The following is a 16230-nucleotide window of genomic DNA, read 5'->3' as shown; positions in this document are numbered from 1 at the left end:
TTGTGGAAGTGGGGTAGGCCCATGCCCCCTCATTCCTTGGTTCTGGCTAGTAAGGAAAATTTGATTCTAGGCCGTCCATGTCCCCAAAGAAAACGTGTGAGGGTGGATTGTAACTTCTTGAAAAAGTGTAGTGGGACTCCAACTGGCAGTGATCTTAACAAATATAATAGTCTCGGAAGGATGACCATTTTAAGGACAGCCGCCCTTCCGAACCAAGAGAAGAATTTAGAGTTCCAACTCTGTAAGTCCGAGGCAATGTCTGCCAGCAATGGTGGAAAATTCTTTTCAAAAGTTTTCGAGAGTCTCGAAGGTATCCATACCCCCAGATATTTGAGTTCACTCGTTACCCAGCGGAACGTACAGTTCCCCTGTGTTTTAGCTAGCAAATCCTCTGATAGCGAAACATTCATTGCCTCGGACTTAGAGTAGTTGATTTTGAGGTTCGATATGTAGCCATAGTGCTTGAATTCCGCCATCAAATTTGGAATTGTGATATGTGGTTTAGTTAAAAAAAACAAAAGGTCGTCCGCATATGCGGCTATTTTGTAGGTTTTGTTGGCTACTTCAAAGCCTGAGATAGATTCGTTCTTATTAATTTTTCTAATAAACGGTTCCAGTGAGAGGATAAACAACAACGGTGACAAGGGGCAGCCTTGTCTGGTCCCATTTGAGATTTTAACCTTGTCTGATAATATGCCATTGATCCTTATCCTAGCACAAGGGTTCTGGTAGAGGGCTGCAATCCATGTCATCATGTGCGTTCCCAGTCCCACATGACGACACACCCCCAGCATGTAATCCCAGGAGACCCGATCGAAGGCCTTCTCCGCGTCCGTGGACAGGAGAAGGCCCTCGATGCCCTGCGTCCCCACCGCATGTGTCAAAAGTAGAGCCTTTATAATGTTGTCCCTTGCCTCTCTTCCTGGCATGAAGCCTACCTGATCCTGTCCTATTATGGACGCGAGGAGCGGTATTAGTCTATTGGCAAGTATCTTAGTTAGTATTTTGAGGTCCAAATTTAGTAACGAGATAGGTTGATAACTCGGGCACTCTGCAGGGTCTTTCCCAGCTTTATGTATCACTGTTATGTGGGCTGTCAGGAAGTCAGGGGGTACTTGTCTGGGCGAGGAGAGGGAATTTAGGGCTCTTGCTAATGGGTTAGTCAAGATGTCACCAAAGGTCTTGTAGTAAACAGATGTGTAGCCATCCGGTCCTGGACTCTTTCCTGATTTAAGTCCCTTAATAGCATCCTGTATTTCAGTCAGTGTAATCTGTTCCTCCAGGGGAGTCGTCTCTGCTGTCTCTAATCGTGGCAAACCACTCTCAACTAGATATTCTTGTATGGCCTGTATTCTATCAGTTAGTATCGCAGGGGGTCTGTTTTGTCTCGGTAGGTTATAGAGTTTTGAATAATAGTTATGGAACTGTGACGCTATAGCTTCAGAAGTAACTTCCATGGTCCCCTCCGGTGACCTAATCCCCGCTATCGTATTGGTAGCGTAAGCCTCTCTCAAGGCTCTAGCCAAAAATCGTCCGGTCTTGTCCCCTGACTCATAGTATACCCTTTTTTTAAAAAATAGGGATCTTCGCGTTTTGGTGAGTAGTAATTCTTGCAACTTTTTCCTGGCTTCAAGCAGTTCAGTGGCTGTCTGTATGGCTAGAGATTGTTTGTGTAAGGCTTCTAGGGAATGTATCCTATTAGTTAAGTCTCTCAATTCTTTTTCCTGCTGTTTCTTGCGTTGAGCCCCCAACCTAATTAGTTCCCCTCTAATCGTGCATTTATGTGCCTCCCAAATCATCATCGGATCCATATCCGGTGTGTTATTATGAGTAAAAAAGTCAGATATAGCTTCACGAATGCGGGGAAGTGATTCAGGGTCCGTTAGCAAGGAGGAGTTTAATCTCCAAGTGTTTGTCTTGGGTGTATTGTGCATTAGATCAACTACTAGAGAGGTGGGCGCATGGTCAGAGATCGTCTGAATGCCAATGTGTGCCCCCTTCACCATCTGCAAGTCCCTCTGGGATATGAATATGTGGTCAATGCGGGAGTATCTATCATGGGGAATCGAGTGGAACGTAAAATCTTGGGTGTTTGGGTGGAGAAATCTCCAAGTATCTACCAATTGTAGGGAGTTTAGGTGTTTTTTGATTGTTTTGAGAGCTCTGTACCTTATGCAAGACTTTCCAGTGGAAGAGTCTATAGTTGGGTTTAGTGGGACGTTAAAGTCTCCCCCCATGATCAGTGTTCCCTCTGCAAATCCCTTTAATTCATGTGAGATCTTCTGGCAAAAGGTGACCTGGGACACATTCGGGAAGTACACATTGGCCAGCGTCACAGTTTTGTTTCCATATTTGCCCTTAATGAAAACATAGCGGCCCTCTGGATCTGTCAGTCGGTCGGTAAGGTTGAAGGGATTGTCTTTCCTAAGAAGGATGGTCACCCCCTTAGTTTTTGCTAGGGCATTAGTTGCATGGTATGCCCTATTAAAGTAAGCATTGGTAAGTCTGGGGATTTGATTGGTGCGGAAGTGGGTCTCCTGTAAAAAAACAAACTAAAGGCCTACCTTTCTTCAGCTCCCTGAGAAGGGAGACCCGTTTCTCCGGGATATTCAAACCCTTAACATTATGGGAAATCACCATAGGCCCTTCTCCTAGGGATGAGTACGCCATTATTGTAAAGTAGGTATGAAAGCGGCTTGTCAGGCTTATTCTGCGGGGGCAAAAAAAAAAAAAAGGGGTTACTTACTGTATGCGCACCTGGTCAGGGGACCGAGGAGATGGGGAACAAAAAGATCAGAAATTAAAAGAAAGGTAGAGTATAGTAGAGAAAATTGAGAGAAGTGGATTCAATAAAGAGAGGATAGTGAATCCTATTTCAATGGAGATAATTTTCAAATAAATGTACTTTAGATATGAAACAACTTTTCTAAAGCAATTGGGTAGTACACCTGGGTGGAGAAATCTCCGGCCCACGCGTACTTTGTGGGTTCGTGGGTGGTTCACCACCAAGGTGAGGAAGTCACACCTAGTAGTATCGTGAACAGGAGCAAGTCCTGATCACCAGACTCTAGTAATCTATGCGGTCAGTAGATTAACTCAGAGAAAAATAACAAAAAAAACATAGAAAGTATGACTTGTAAAATGTAAACCACTCAATTCGGAACTAAGTGAAAAAGAACGACACAGCCTGTAAAAAAATAGGCAAAGAAAACGTAAAGACATATGAAATTAATGTCTTGTAGGAGCAACCCTAAATTGACAAAATGAAAAAAAAAAAAAAAGGAAAATTTTTTTTGAAAACCGGTACAGCTTCCCTGGAGTCTGAATGAGGTATCTTGTTTCGGATCTATCTCCTTCTCCCACACCAGTTCCACACTGAAGTCTCTCGCTTGCTGAGGCCTATATTAGAGGGGTTCTACTGTTGTCAGTCCTCTTGTGACAGATCAATTTTTTAAAGCATCGTCCAGTCAGAAGTTAGCCATTTGAGAGGATTTTTCATCTCTGCTACAACTCTGTGTCTAGTGGTGTGGGGTAGTGAAAGGTAAGGTACCATCCTCCAGGATTGAAATCCAACTTCGTCACTCCGCAACTTGAGAGCCGTGAGGCATTTGTCTCCTGTTAGGTGTCCCTGAATGGTGGCCGCCTCCACGTCCCTGTTTCATGCGCTTAGAGAACTGCTTCTCCGGAGTGGAGGAAGGTGATGAGTGAGGGCTTCTAGTGGGTGGTGGGAGAGCAAACTCCTGGTACCAGTCCGGCACTTCCACTCTGTCCATGCCAAGACCTGCACAGAAGTCCAGTAAATCAGCTGGTGAGCGTAGAATATGTTGTTTTCCGGCCAGAGTCACAACCAATGCAAAGGGAAAGCGCCATGTGTAGCGCAGATCCAGCTCCCGCAGTTTGTCCAGCAGGGGTCGCAAGGCTCTGCGGTTTCGCAGAGTGATTTGGGAGAGGTCATGAAACAGCTTTATGTGTTCACCATTAAATACAATTTGGTCATTTCTGCGGGCCTTTCTCATGATTTCCTCTTTTAATGGGTAGCTCTGGAGGCAGCAAATGATGTCCCTGGGAGGAGCTGTATCCGGACCCCTTGCTCTAAGAGCTCTGTGCGCCCTCACAAACTCTATGGCCATGTCTTCTTGTCTCTCTAAAAGAGAGTTGAATACACGCTGCAGCGCCGGTATTATCTGGTCTGGGTCCACCGTCTCAGGGATCCCCCTCACCCTTATGTTATTCCTCCTCCCGCGGTTATCAAGGTCCTCTAAATGCCTGTTCATTTCAATAAACTGTTCAGCATGAGAATCCACCACCCTTTCCAGCTTATGTATGGCCTTATCCCTGCGCTTGCCTGCGGCCTCTACATGCTCCATTTTATCAGATAATGAAAGAAGGTTGGATTTCAGGTCTGTGATGGCGGCCGAAAATGTGGACTTAATGTCCGCAGCAAATCCGGTCATGTCTGCATATGTGAGGGGCTTGTTGGAGCGGTTCCGACCCCTACCTGAGTCCTCTTGTGTGGATTGGGAGTCCTCACTGAAGTCCTCCTCATCGTTCGGCGCCAGCGCCATTTTGGGGCCTGTACCGCTGCCTCGTGGAGACGGCTGTGCCTTTAGAAGTTCTGCTATACTTCTAGCAGCGGCAACCGCTGCTGAGTTGCGGCGTGATCTGGAGTGCGGTGTCTGCTGAGTCAGCTTGCCCATCTCCCGGTCTGTGCTCTCGGGTTGTCCGGCTTTAGGCTGTGTCGTTCCCGGAGCTCCTCTAGCACACGTCCATCCTGGTCGCTCGCCAAGCCACGCCCCCCCTATTGTCTTTTTTTTAACATTTTTGACGCTGGGAGTCCCCTTGTTAAAGGGGGCTTCCAGATTCCAATAAGCCCCCCGCCCGCAGACCCCCACAACCACTGGGGAAAGGTTGTGGGGATGAGGCCCTTCTCCCTATCAACATGGAGACAAGGTGCTTTGGGGGGCTACCCCAAAGCACCCTCCCAATGTTGAGGGCATGTGGCCGGGTACAGTTCAGGAGGGGGGGCGCTCTCTCATCTCCCCCCTCTTTTCCTGCGGCCTGCCAGGTTGCGTGCTTGGATAAGAGTCTGGTATGGATTTTTGGGGGGACCCCCACGCAATTTTTTTTAAATTTTGGCACGGGGTTCCCCTTACTATCCATACTAGACTTGAAGGGCCTGGTATGGAATTTGGGGGGACCCCCACACATTTTTTTTTTAATTTTGGTTCGGGGTTCCCCTGTGGGGGAATCCCATGCCATTTTTATCAATGAACTTTTATGTGTATTGTCGGACCGACAATTCATTATAGCCGCGAGTAGTTTTAAATGACTTTTTTTCCTTTAAAAATGTAATTTTGCTGTCAGACTGTTCTAAACACGGGAAACATGCGCCACTTTACAGGCATACTATAGACACCCCCCAGGTACGAAATTTAAAGGAATTTAATAATTTTATTGTTTCACTTTAAGCATTATTAAAATCACTGCTCCCGAAAAAATGGCCATTTTTAAAACTTTTTTTTGCATTGATCCATGTCCCCTGGGGCAGGACCCAGGTCCCCAAACACTTTTTATGACAATACCATGCATATTAACCTTTAAAATTAGCACTTTTGATTTCTCCCATGGACTTTTAAAGGGCGTTCCGCGGCTTTCGAATTTGCCGCGAACACCCCAAATTGTTCTCTATTCAGCGAACGGGCGAACAGCCAATGTTCGACCCGAACATAAAGCCCATCCCTAACAGAGAGAGAGGTGACAGTGCAGCAATCCCACCATAGAATTCCTCCACTGCCATTGAGGTTAATCATATTGGGCAATCACTTTCTGACTTCTGGTGAGAGACTGTGGTGGGAAATATGTACTTTTTTTTCTAATAATGACATTTTTATTGAATTAAAAAGGTAAACAACATACAACAATTGGATTATTGCATATATCAAGAACTTAAGTCATGTACAGCAAAATAGTGCACTTACTAAGCCTCTGAGATCAGTATAAGGCTCTTAAGCCTCGTACACATGATCGGATTTTCCGCAGACAAAACCTCAGACTTTTGTCCGAAGGTGTGTGCCTGGATTTTGTCTTGCATACAAACGCCAAGGAACTGTCGGCCAACAAACACAAACGTAGTGACGTATTGGTTTTTCAGCTCTTTAGCACCACCCTTTGGGCTCCGTCTGCTAATTCCGTGTTAGTAGAAGTTTGGTGAGTGCTGATTCGCCCTTGTGTACTTGTGTACACGCGCTCGTAAAATCCGACAACACACATTTGACCGCGGAAAATTTATAAGCCTACCATCCAACATTTGTCCGCGGAAAATCCGATAACAATTGTCGGATGGAGCGTACACACGGTCGGATTTACCACCAACAGCCTGTCATCACACAATTCCCGTCGGAAAATCCGATCGTGTGTACGAGGCTTTAGAGTGTTAAGAGGAACAATGGCCTATGAAGTAAAGGAGACAGAATCAGTAAAGGGCAATAAACCACAATAATCAAATGATAACAGTCAATCAACATATATCATTCAGTGTCACGAAGATAACCAATCAACCCAAGGTTTCCATGCTTGGTCAAATCTGAGGAACGTGTTATTAAGAGTACTTTTCATACTTATAATGGAGCTTAATTAAGGCTATAAGTTCTAAAATATTGGGTGCAAGATCTTTTTTCCACAGTCTGGTAATTAGTAAATTAGCTGCCAAAAGCACATGCAGTACTACTGTGCAGTGATGATTGAGGAATCTTTCAAAGAAAATCTGCACTTTTGAAGGTGAGATAGTACATTGGAAAGCGGTGAAAGGATCCTTCTACAAGTTCACCTTATTTACCAGAATGAGCACCTTATGGCTTCTTCTGGTAAACTGCCAAAGACTCGCAACTATCTACTTTCTATCTGCTTTGGACAATACTTTTTCCCACAAGAACCAAATTGATCCCGCCACCTATTTTGCTGCACAGGTTTGCAGTAGGCACACCTACACTCTCCTGTGCTGAATACTTTATAGAATAAAATGAGTTTTGTTTTGACTCGAGCTAAGTATCGGGAATAATGGTGTTCCAGGGGACATGAAATAGAAGTCATTTGAGCACATTCAGCCAAACATGAAATGAATTCCGCTCACTGGTTGCAACAGAAGCAAAAGGTCAGAATCTGCCATTATGCACAAAGGATAGAACCGGCAGCCTGACCTAAATTAAGTCCATTAAACAAGACGTTAATGCTGCGATTGCAGAGGACATTATTGTAGTGCTGTTACTGGAGGCACTGCCTCATTTGTAAATGATGGAGAGAATGAAAGCGGTGTAGACCACATTAGGTGATTTTTTTTTCTTTGTTGTTCTCTAACTTTCAATGAAAGCTACCAATGTAGCTCCACCTTCTCCCTCCCACCCTCAGAATAATGTTGATTGATGGATGAGGTTGGAGTGAATGACCATACGTAGGAGATGCTAAAGTGTAGGCAGACTCCACTTTTTTTTTTTTCTTTAGTTTTAGGTACTCAGTACAGGGAAACACACCTCCGAGACCACCACTGCCTTGCAAAAGAAGCTGAGGGTAAAGGTGATGGACTGGCCAAGTCTCCAGACCTAAACCCTATTGAACATCTGTGGGACATCCTCAAACGGAAGGTGGAGGAGCGCAAGGTCTCTAACATCCACCAGCTCTGTGATGTTGTCATGGAGGAGGGGAAGAGGACTCTAGTGGCAACCTGTGAAGCTCTGGTGACCTCCATGCACAAAGGGTTAAGGCAGTGCTGGAAAATAATGGTGGACACACAAAGTATTAATAAATTGGGCCCAATTTGGAAATTTTCACTTAGGGGTGTACTCGCTTTTGTTGCCAGCGGTTGTTAACGGCTGTGTGTTGAGTTATTTTGAGGGAACAGCAAATTTACACTGTCATACAAGCACTACTTTACATTGTAGACAAGTGTCATTTCTTCAGTGTTGTCACATTAAAAGATATAATAAAATTTTTACAAAAATGTGAGGGATGTACTCACTTTTGTACAGATACTGTCAGTATATATACAGGGATATCTTTAATACTGATTGGACACTGGGCAAAAATTTTCTTGCCCCCCCCCCCCCAAATCCATGCAGTTTCATTCTCCATCTGCTCTGAGGCATACAATAAATAGCAGCTAGACTCAAAATCCATTTACTGAATCAGATCAGACTGCGATTGGTTGCCAGAGGTTACAGTGTATCATTACCGCTCACTGACTGGTTGCTAGAGGTTACAGCACACATTACAGCTCACTGACTAGTTGCTCGAGGTTACAGCACATGATTTCCGCTTGTTGACTATTTGCTAGAGATTACTGTACATCAATACTGCTCACTGATTGATTGCTAGAGGCTACTGCACATCATTACTGCTTACTGATTGGTTGCTAGAGGTTACAGCACATCATCTCCTCACTGCCTGCACACCATGGACTGGGGAGGTGAGCAGACCCATCAATAGACAGAAAACTCCTAGGGTTCCTAGATCTCCGGGGATCAGTGGCAGTGCTGGGGGAGGGGAGGGCAATGCTGATTTTTTTTTACCGACTACCAATATAAAGAGCAGTTTCAACACTGGCCACCAATGCAATAGGGTTTACACTGACCACTAATGTCATATAAGCATTCACAGTAACCACCAATGTAAGGAGGGATTTACACTGACCACCAATGTAAGGGGGGCCTTCACACTGGCCACTAATGTGAATGAGAGGATTTTACACCAAGCCCCAATGTAATGAGAAGATTTACACTGACCACCAATTTAACTGAGACATTTAGACTGCGTTCACATTTCTTTGTGTCGGGAACGTATGCAAAATCACTTTTCTGACACCACAGAAACGTGCTGCCCTTTATCAGATACACAGCAGTACCATCAATTGTTAATGACACCCTCACGCATCTGCTGACATGTGTCTTGGCACCGTGCTATTTGGGAAAAGGGTTTGGGGCTTTCTTCTGCATTTGTAGCACATAGAGCAGCCTATTGAAATGAATGGGCTGCCCTACACGTGACCTACGTCTTTATCCACCCTGTCAGCACACCTTTGCATCTTAAAACCCCTGCTAACCTCTGCACCCCAAACCTCCCCCGTCCTCTCCACTCCAATCCCCCCCCCCTTTATCTCTACCTGCCTCCTCTGCTCATTTTTGCACCCACCTACCTTACCTCCATAAGAAAAAAAGGGGAGAACTTGGCGGGACTTTAAATGAGACATGCAGTCAGCAGTGGTGGGTGTAAAAAGCGTTATATTTAATGTAAATCATGATTAGAAATTCATACAGTGAGATACATGATAAAACAGCAAATATCATATATACATATAGGAACATGAATTAACATGACAGTATGTAGGCCCTTATGCTACATTAACTGAGAGACTTCCTATTTGTTTGAAATTGCTGATAACATTGCAAATGTCCAGAAAAATGGAAAATACATGAAAAAGAATAAACGGTTTAGGCATTGCATGTACTACGGCTCTACGCGTTTCATCAGGAGCTGCAATGTCTTTGATCTAAAAAAAAAGACAATGAAAAGTGTCACTGCCTTAAGGGGGAAGGTACACCGAGAGAAAAGATGTAATATGCAAGAATATACTCTGAGTAGTACTCACAACCGCCATATGGGGATCAATCTTGAGATTTTTTTCCCTTGCTATTGCAACAAGGGATGGAGACATGCGGTCCTCATGTGGTGTGTGCTTTTAGAGCGGTTATCGGTTTTTATATATTATGTCAAGCTCTAGCTGGCTACTTCATGCCAGTTATAAAGGTTTTTTCTTTGTTTCCCGTTTTAGGTCTACTTCACATCCCCTTTAGGGAAATAGACACCCATGGGCTTTTTCCGGTTTTATTCAATCCACTACTCTTTGGCTCACTTATACTGCGGCGTTGATGCTTTCTGACCTGGATCCGTGAGCCACTTATACATCCGGGAGCTGCGATGCGTACCATAGGATCTCCCCTCTCCCTTTTTGGAGCGGGTGAATAATTCCGCGCTACGCATCGACGCCACGTGACACACGCCATGCGCGCGGCGCTCCTTCGAGCATCGTCATGCTGGTATAGTGTCTTTCCATAGTGAGGGGGATCCCTGGCGCCTATGCCTAATGACGTCATCGCTTTGGCAACGGCGCCACTCCCTCCTCTTACACGCTTACGTGGCGTTAGGCGGGGTTGGACGTGCGAGCCCCTATATTGGCCCCACCTGGGGCGGTCTGTTCACACTCTGGTTCAACTTTCATTGTTTGGTTGGCATTCATTGAATGTACATCCTGGTTGCTTCAAGCCCGATATCAGGTGACAAAGGCAGCTATATTATTTAACCATACCATTCTGTTCTCATTCAAGCACAGAATCTTTCTATTCAAAAACTATATATATATATATATATATTTATACTTATAATTTTAGAAACCACTTAAGATCTTTGTTAGCCACCATTTGCTATTGGTGCAGATGAGCCACCGGTGTCTGGATAGTCTTCCTCAGGTTGTGGGGCCATGTTGGCAGGCCTGCTTGTGCCATACTCTGCCACAGCTCCCGGAAAAGATACCCTCGGGGGAGTCTCCAGCTCTCAAGATTGCATCTCCATATGGCGGTTGTGAGCACTACTCAGAGTATATTCTTGCATGTTACATATTTTTCCCTCGGTGTACCTTCCCCCTTAAGGTAGTGACTTAGACACTTTTCACTGTCTCTTTTTCAGATCAAAGACATTGCCGCTCCTGATGAGTGGATTAACACACTCCACGAAACGCGTAGAGCCGTAGCACATGCAATGCCTAAACCGTTTAATCTTTTTCATGTATTTTCATTTGTATGGACATTTGCAATGTTATCAGCAATTTCAAACAAACAGGAAGTCTCTCAGTTAATGTAGCATAAGGGCCTACATACTGTCATGTCAATTCATGTTCCTATATGTATACATATGAATTTTGCTGTTTTATCATGTATCTCACTGGATGAATTTTTAATCATGATTCACATTAAATATACTATTGTATTTTTACACCCACCATTGCTGACTGCATGTCTCATTTAAAGTCCCGCCACGTTCTCCCCTTTTTTTCTTATGAAACCGGGATGGAGGCAGAACAGGCTGATGTTGGGCTTAATGACCACAGTTGTAGGCAGGACTTTCAAGCATGTCCCTTTATCTTCCCAGTGGGCAGCATTCAGTATAGGTGATGGTGGATATGACCTCAGTCGTACATATTAAGGATTTGCAGACAAATGCAAACACATACAGTACGTTCACAAGAGTCATCGTACCACACATGTAAGGTACTGTATTGTTGCAAATGTCAGAGAGAGAACAATAATTCTAGTGCCAGACCTCCTGTGTAACCCTAAACTGGTAACCTGTAAAAATATTTAAAGCGTGGCCTATTAAAAATTCTAAGTGCCCTCGCATGGCACCATTACAGGGGCGTGTGATTTAAACCACTTAAGGACCGAGCCTCTTTCTGAGATTTGTTGTTTACAAATTAAAAACTGTTTTTTTTTTGCTAGAAAATTACTTAGAACTCCCAAACATTTTTTTATAACACCCTAGCCACTTAAGGACTAGCCTCGTTTTGGAATTTAGGTGTTTATATGTTTTACTTGTTTGCTAGAAAATTACTTAGAATCCCCCAAATATTATATATTGTTTTTTTTTCTAACACGCTAGAGAATAAAATGGCACTCATTGCAATATTTTTTTTCACACCGTATTTGCTTTTTTTAATTAAAAAATAAGACAACAATAAAGTTAGACCAATTTTTTTTTTATATTGTGAAAGATAACGTTATGCCGAGTAAATTGACACCCAGCATGTCACACTTCAAAATTTCGCCCGTTCGTGGAATGGCGTCAAACTTTTACCCTCAAAAATCTCCATAGGCGACGTTTAAAAAATTCTACAGGTTGCATGTTTTGAGTTACAGAGGAGGTCTAGGACTAGAATTATTGCTCTCGCTCTACGGATCGCGGCGATACCTCACATGTGTGGTTTGAACACCGTTTTCATATGCGGGCGCTACTCACGTATGGGTTCGCTTCTGCATGCGAGCTCGACGGGATGGGGCGCTTTTAAATTTTTTTTTTTTTTTATTTATTTTACCTTTCATTTTTTATTTTTAGACTGTTCTTTAAAAAAAAATATCTTTTACTTTTATTCCTATTACAAAGGATGTAAACATCCCTTGTAATAGAAAAAAAAGCATGACAGGACTGAAATATGAGATCTGGGGGGTCAAAAAGACCTCAGATCTCATATTTACACTTAAATGCAATAAAAAAAACATAAAAAAAAAAAGACTCATTAAGAGCTATGGGTGGAAATTACGTTTTGACGTCGCTCCTGCCCTGCAATGGTATGGAGAGGGGTGGGGGCCATCTTCCCCTCACTCGTCTCCATGCCAAGGAAGGAGGAACATCCGATCGCCTCCGCCGCTGCCGACGGCTCTGGTAAGTGGCGGGATGGGGGGTAGCCCTCTCCCGCTGCCTATAAAGGTGATCTTGCGGTGAATCCGACGCAGAGACCACTTTTATCTGAAAGCGGACCGCCGGCCGAAGAAGAGGATACCGAGGCTATGGCAGTTAGCTGCTGCCATAACAATGATATTCCTCTTCAAAGTTAGGATGTGTATTGGCATGCGGCGGTCCGGAAGTGGTCAATCACATGTTCGGTATCTATTTAACATCATCTTTTACATTTTACCCCCAAAAATTGGGGATTATCTTGTGTTTGTGTGCAATAAAATTTAATAAATTGTATTTTTTTCCAAAGAAACTTGCTTTCGAAAAAAAAAAAAACGCTGCGCAAATACCTTGCGACGTAAAAAAAAAATTTGCAAAACCCATAATGTTATTCTACAGGGCCTCTGCTAAAAATATATATATATATATATATATATATATATATATATATATATATATATATATATATATATATATATATATATACATAACGAAAGAAGGTTCTCAGTAATTTTCTAGCAAAAAAAAATGTAGATTTTTACATGTACGTTAGAAGTGTCAGACTTGGCCCGGTTGGCAAGTGGTTAACCGCTATCATATTTGGTACTGGGTTATTTTTAATCGCATTTAACTGTACTATTATCATTTTATCTCTTCTATTTATTGATTTATTATCTACAGACATGAATATATGTCTTTTGCGCAGCAATTTATATATTGTACATTCACATTAGTCTCTGCCTTCGGGGAGTTTACAATCTAAGGTCCCTAACCCCACATACATACATATAAATGGTACTTTAGATAACCCTTTGGATTTACGAGCACACTTTTGCACATCCAGATGACTGCATTCATTAAAGAGGGTTGTTTCAGTTCGAATCAGGTCTGGATTAACACTGGAGGTGCACACCATGGGAAATAAGGTAACTTCGGAATATTAATATTTAATGCGCAACAGAAGAACGCGCACTGCGTTGATGAACTTGCAAACTGCAAAGGGTTTAATAAGAGCCAGATATTCATGCCCTGAGGGGGGATATTTTAAATGGTTTTCAATGTCTGTCATATCATGTTTGCGCAAAGATACAGTATATGTGATTACGTTTATATTTTTTTATATATATATATATATAGCAAGACATTTATATTAATTAAGCCTAATATTTACTATTATACCATAAATATGTTAAAGCAAAGAAATACCAGAACATTAGTAGGGCTAAACAATCAAAGTATTTTTGGTGTGATTGTTAAGAAGTCCACTTGATCAGTGAAAATAAAGCAAACAGTCCACTTTAGCAGTGAAAATAAGAAGAAATAAAAGCCTAAATAGAAGTGAATAAAAAATTGTCCATCACGAAAAAATTGTTTGCAGATTTAAGTTCAAGACGATCCTTCACCAAACCGCGTGTGTAAAACTCCCCAAAGTAATCCACCTACCTACGATAATACTGGAAAAAACGCTTGCCATTAAATGGTTGTTGTCAGCATACACTGCATGCACTCCATCTAGATTAGCGCTGGTCACAGGAAAAGGACAAGAGTACACATAGCGTAATCCAGTAATTAAAAGGTAATTTTAATGTATCCTAAAGGTTGTGCACTTACAATGTAACAATATAAAAATAGCATGTAACAACAATGCATCTGGGTCGCTAAGTCCTGTGTACCTCAGTGTTCCCGGGTAAGGCAAACAGAAAAAGCTGACGACGTTGGTTGCTGCGTGGTCACGCCCTGGCGCGTTTCGTCATTCCTTAGTCAGAGGGCGTCGTAAATAATATTTACTATTATTATTATTATTATGCAGGTTTTATATCGCGCCAACAGTTTGCGCAACCCTTTACACAGACAGACAGTACAGTTACAATACAATTTAATACAGGAGGAATCAGAGGGCCCTTCTCCTTTAGAGCTTACAATCTGAGAGGGAGGGTCAAGTGGAACAAAAGGTAATAACTGTGGGGGGAGGGGGGTGTTGAGCTGACGATGAAAATGAAAGTACAGTTGTTATGCCGTGTACACACGGGCGGACTTTTCGGGAACAAAGGTCCGACAGTCTTTCCGGCGGACTTTCGGCGGACTTACGACGGTCTTTCGAACAGACGGACTTGCCTACACACGATCCAATCACACCAAAGTCCGACGGATTCGTACGTGATGACGTACGACCGGACTAAAATAAGGAAGTTAACAGCCAGTAGCCAATAGCTGCCCTAGCGTCGGTTTTCGTCTGTCGGACTAGCATACAGACGAGCGGATTTCTCGATAGGAACTGGGTCCGGCGGATTTCCGACGTAAAGATTTGAAACATGTTCCAAATCTAAAGCCCGTCAGATTTTCGACAGAAACAGTCCGCTGAAGGTCCGATGAAGCCCACACATGGTCGGATTGTCTGCCGGATTCAGTCCGTTGGACCAGTCCGGTCGAAAAGTCCGCTCGTGTGTACAGGGCATTTAGGTGTGGGCAGGATAGGCATTCTCTGAACAGGAGGGTCTTCAGGGATTGTCTAACAGCTAAAAGAGTAGGAGATAATCGGACAGATTGGGGTAAGAAGTTCTATAGGATTGGAGAGGCTCCGGAAAAGTCCTGGAGACAAGCACGGGAAGAGGTGACGAGGGATCTAGAGAGCAGGAGGTCTGTAAGAGAAGTCCGGTTAACAAATGCGCATTGGTGGCGCAGGCGTGGGCACACCAGTGTGTGCACAAGAAGAGACCTGTATCGGCGCATTCGTGAGTGCAGATATAGCAGGTAGGGATCAAGCATAAGCATTGTCGGTAAACAATCCAAAGATCGGTAATCGGTGGTTGCAGGTTGGAATCAAGCAGAAGCGTAGTCGAGGGACAAGCCAAAGGTCAGTAACGAGTGGCAGAGAAGATACGCCCGGCAGAAGGAGTGACAAGAGCGAGATATTGGCTGGAGAGAGCACAATGATCTGGCAAACAGGTTCATGGAAACAGGACATACTTCAGGGTTATCTAGGAAACCAGGCAGGGACCTGTCCAGCATCTCAGGTGGCTCCATGAGAAGAGCTACTACCAGACACAAGAGGTTCTCAGTTCAATTCCAAGTCCTGACACTAGTACTAGTACCAGTGAGGTAATGAGTACCAAGTACTCATTACCTCACTGTATACCTCTGCTGCTGTCACGTCACTACCACCCTACACCACCCCCTCTTTCCCATTGTAATGTGCCCCTTCATTTAAGAGGGCTGCACCAGTTGGGGCAATCTATCTCCAGCCACTGGGTATTAACGTATTGTAAATGTCGGAATATATATACACCTACTTTTTATTTAAGGCTGCTCTCATTGACAGCTGGAAAGGCATCAAAAAAATAATCCCAGCAATTGCTTTTTTATTATTGGATCATCATCTGTTTTCCCAATCTGCTGGGCAGTCTTTGCAGTTGGCCCTCGGACTGCCAATAACCCCAGGAGGCTCCAGATAGATGTCACCAGATGCCCCAGAAGTAATCACTGAGCTATATCCAGTGGCCTCTCGAGGGATTGGAAGCCCTTTGGGTCAGCTGCCAACTCACAGCTTGGTGGATTAGGCAAGCCTACCGGATAAAGCAGATTTTTTTTTTTCTTGAGCTTACATGTTTGCTTCCGAAACGCCGCTCTTTGATACAGTAGCAAGTATTAAATTGAGTAAAACAAGCCTGAAACGATACCTTTTCATATTTATAATGCGCTTTAATGATCATTTGCAACATTTATTTCACCTTTAAGCTC

This window comes from Aquarana catesbeiana, linkage group LG09 (assembly GCF_042186555.1).
Source record: "Aquarana catesbeiana isolate 2022-GZ linkage group LG09, ASM4218655v1, whole genome shotgun sequence".
Taxonomy (NCBI): Eukaryota; Metazoa; Chordata; class Amphibia; order Anura; family Ranidae; genus Aquarana; species Aquarana catesbeiana.
This window is presented reverse-complemented; position numbering follows the sequence as displayed.